Here is a 4,727-nt window from a genome sequence, read left to right on the forward strand (position 1 = left end):
GCGGCGAGGCGGGTCCGAGCGAGGGGGCGGGGCCTGCGCCGGCGCACTGGACGCCGCGCCCGCCGCCGAGGGGGCGGGGCCGGGGGGGCGGGGCCGGGGGGCGTGGGCGCCCTCTGCTGGTGGGGGCGGCCCTGGGTGACCTGGGCAGGGCGCTTTGAGTCCCTAAAGGCCGCTGGGTGTCGGGACGCCTGTGCAGACCACGGCCGCACGCGTTTGGGTGGCCCGCTGCTGCTGAGCCATCGCGGCACAGACGCAGATTGTAGATGGAGCAATGCTGACGGAAGCATTGCTTGTATCATGGGAAATGCCGTGTTTATGGTGTCAAAGTGCATGATACTGCCTTCTGCTCATTGAAACTTCTAGAATACTAGTACCCTTTCAGAAATCGTCTCTTCTAGAACCCTTCAGTGATGCTCCATCCCGTGGGGGTGGGTTGGGGCGATTTGGGTTTCCTTGAAGGTTTGCTAAGTTTTAGAAAACTAAGGACCCTGAGTGATTTAAGGAATACACTGATGATAAGCATTGTTCTCACATTAAATGGTATGTAAGCCACGCTGGGTTGGGTCATTTGATATCAATGGTAAGGGCAGTGGGATGACCAGGGCTTGACAATATTCCACCCACAAATACGCAAAGCTTAAATGATTAAAAGTCAGCAAAAATATCAGACTACTGAATCGAGTTAGCATTGCACATTTCTGGGTTTTGTTGTGTGACAGCCGTGTTTGGCTGAGGAACACCTTGAAAACAGATTTATAGAATTTGGGGTTTATTACCTAAAATTATCTTGCCTCCCCCCCTTTTTTTTAAAGCAAAATTACCGTTTATGAAAAGGTTTTTCAATTAATTTCTGTTTTAGGAATGGTAATGATCTTAAGTATTAAAAAATAAAATGTAACACTGTTCCAAAAGACCAGAAATAAACCCTGAATATAAAGTCAAATAATTTTCAACAAGGTTGCCAAGATCGTTCATTAGGGAAAGGACAGTGTTTTCAACAAATATAAAAGAATAAATATAGGTGCCTCCTACACTACAGATAGCAATTAGCTCATAGTGGATCAAAGATGTCAACATTTAGACCTGAAACTATGAATTCTTAGAAGAAAACAGGGGGAAAACTTAATGGCATTGGATTTAGCAAAGATGTCTTAGGATGACACCAAAGGCACAGACACCAAAGTAAAAAGTATACAAATTGTACTTCACCAATTAAAATATTTGTCTGTCAAAGGATACTATCAAGAGAGTGAAAAGGCAGCCTACAGAATTGGAGAAATATCTGTAAACCAAGTATCTGGTAAGAGATTAATGTCCTGAATATATATATATATATATATATATATAAAATACATATAATATATATATTATATATAAATAATAATTATGTAATATAATATATAATTATAATTATATAATTATAGCTATATAATATAAAATATTATAATATATTATAATTATATATTAATATTATTATAATGATATATTGTATATTATTATAATAATATATATAATATAATATATATTACAGTTCAACAACAGTACAACTCAATTAAAAAAGGAACAAAGAACCTGAATAGACATTTCTCCGAATAAGATACACAGATGGCCAATAAGCACATAAAAAAGATAATCATCATTAGGGAAATAAATCAAAACCACAATGAGATACTACTTCATATGCATCAGGATGGCAATGGTATAATAAAAAATATATTTGGTCTTTGTCCCTGCATCCAGGAATAGTGCTCCTAAAACTCATGGAGTTCCCAGTGTGATAGAAGCATCTTTTTGCTAATGTGACTCTTAGGGTGCAAGAGCTAGGTAATGCAAGGAGGGGAGCTAGTTGCCTGAAAGACCAAACCTTGGTTAGATTGGAACTTTTAGCTCCACTCCTGACTTCTTAGGTGAGAGGCGCTGGAGCTTAAGTTTAATTACCAATGGCCAATAATTCAATCATGCCTAAGTAATGAAACCTCCATTACAACTCCTTAAGAATAGGATTTCACTGGTAGCCTGAGTGGCTCAGTGGTTTAGCGCCACCTTCAGCCCAGGGCCTGATCCTGGAATCCCAGGACGGAGTCCCACCTGGAGCTCCCTGCACAGAACCTGCTTCTCTCTGCCTCTTTCTCTCTCTCTTGCTTGCTTGCTTATGAATAAATAATCTTTTTTTTTTAAAGGGATTTCCCTGAGCAAAAGCAAGCAAATATCTAGGCAGCCTTATAAAATTTGTCTCAGCTTCCTCTTATAGGTCTTTCAGGAACTAATGTAACAAATTAGTTAACAAGGAAATGGGGAAAGGCAGAGAGGAGAGTCAAAAAACTCTCCCAGTAAAGTGGAAGTCTTTAGATGGTTATTAAGAAATGACATGAATAGAGCATCTGGGTGTCTCAGTTGGTTAAGCATCTGCCTTTAGTTCAGATCATGATCCTGACATCCTGGGATTGAGTTCCCTCTTGGGCTCCCTGCTCCATGGGGAGTCTGCTTCTCCCTCTCCTTCTCTCTCTTGTTCTCTCAAATAAATAACATTTTTTAAAAATGAAAGAAATAAGACATTGATGGGGTTAAAAAAGTTTTTAATATAGCACTGTTGAAGATTGGGTGGACCAAATGAACCCCTTTCTAGTTCCCCAACATTAAAATACCCCCAAACAAGTTTGCTCTATTTACCCCAGTTTGGAGAAATTTAAAAAGCTGGAAACCAAAGAGAAATCTGGCCTGGAATCACCTGGGGCAATAGTCAGGTAGATGAACCAAGATGAAAATTGGCACACGGGCCAGAGTCCCTTGGCTTGGGACCCAAAGCTTAACACTCAGGAATGGGTAAATGGTGGGAGGATGAAGAAAAGAATTATCAGACATTCCTGGACACAGGAGACACATGCATTGTGGTACCGACACCTGTTGGTAAAACCCTAATGTGGGCTGCAATTAGATTGAAAGAATATAGAAATGTGAGAATTGATAGGATTAAGGTAAAAGTTTGAGTGAAAATTGTAATATTTCAACAGGCTTTATGTGAAGAGGTTGTGTCTCCTTTATCTGAATGTTTTATGGGAAAAGATACTGTTAAAAACAAGACAACAGGCCTAAAGTGGAGTCATTTCTGCAAAGCCCCTTGCCCAAACTGAAACTTAACTTAGTTTCTGCTCTCCCAGAGATGGAATCTTTTTTTTTTTTTTTCCCAGAGATGGAATCTTAAACTAATTAGCACTGGTTAGGCAATTTGCCTGATAGACCTCTGCTATACCGAAAGGAAGGCAGCCTTGCAATAACTAACCTACTTTTTTTTGTCTAGTATAACTTCCTTGTTTCTGCTTCCTTCTGCCAGAAAAGTCTTTCATTCTGGGGACTCCTGGATGGCTGAGTGGGTTAAGCGTCTGACTCTTGGTTTTGGCTAAGGTTATGATCTGGGAGTCCTGGGATCAAGCTCCACTGAGCCTTTGTGCTCAGTGCAGACGGAGTCTGCTGGAGGTTCTCTCTCTCCCTTTGCTCCTCCCCTGATCTCACGCTTCTCTCTCAAATAAATAAAATTAAAAAAAAAAACTATTTCATTTTGTACAGCTCCCCAGAACTCTTTTCTATCTGCTAGATTAGATGCTGCCTGATTTATGAATTGCTGAATAAAGCCAATAAGATCTTTAAAATTTACTCAGTTGAATTTTGTTTTGTAACAACATTATATCTGACTAGGGGACACTTTTCCTACATAGTGTGGGGCGACCTGATCAGGTCACTAGCAGCATGGGAGGTAAAAGTATTCACCCAAAGCAGAACAAAGGAGATAGAAATTTATTGAATACACTGCAAGAGAGCAGCACGCACAGTACAGCACAGGAGAGAGTGTCTGCCAGGAGGCAGTGGTGGTGGGAGGGGGGGACTACAGTTAAGGGGGAGCAGGTGAGGAAATATGAGAGTTTGTTTTGTTTCCTGTTACCTGTGCCCATTGGTCAGCTAGGGCTTATAGATATTGTGAGGTGGGTCACCTAATGGCCCTGTTTATATTCAGCCTTGGAGTCACTGTGAGCCCCTTTACCTTTCTCAGATTTTCATTGCTCAAGTTGGTTGCCTAAAAGCAGTCTCTACACCTGGTACTGTAAAACCAAAACCTGCTAAGGGTTTTACTTCATACCATCAAATTGTTCTATAGTAAGACTGTGGTAATTTACAATTTCATAAGAAATGAGTGCCTTGAAAAAATTGTCACTAAATGGAGTCTTTGCCAACGTTATGGGTCAAAGATTTCCTTTTAGGTAGTTTCAATTATTATAATTGGTACTTTGCTCATGAAACTGAGACATTACTTGGTCATTTTTATTTGTTCTTTCATGAATTACATCAATATATATTTGCTCTTTTCCTATTGCTGTTTATATCTTATTGATTTAAAAGAACATTTATATATTAAAGGTATTAGGTTTTGTCTGTCAAATATTCAAAGTGTTTTTTTCTCAGATGCTTTTTAACTTCTGAATGTGTTTTTTTTTTTTTTTTTTTAATGATAGTCACACACAGAGAGAGAGAGAGAGAGAGAGGCAGAGGGAGAAGCAGGCTCCATGCACCGGGAGCCCAACATGGGACTCGATCCCGGGTCTCCAGGATCACGCCCTGGGCCAAAGGCAGGCGCCAAACCGCTGCGCCACCCGGGGATCCCTCTGATTGTGTTTAAGGTAATCATTCTTAATACAAAAATGTAAGACCTTTTATTTAAAATTTCCATTCATGTT

Source organism: Canis lupus, chromosome 33, assembly GCF_048164855.1.
Source record: "Canis lupus baileyi chromosome 33, mCanLup2.hap1, whole genome shotgun sequence".
In the NCBI taxonomy this organism is placed as follows: Eukaryota; Metazoa; Chordata; class Mammalia; order Carnivora; family Canidae; genus Canis; species Canis lupus.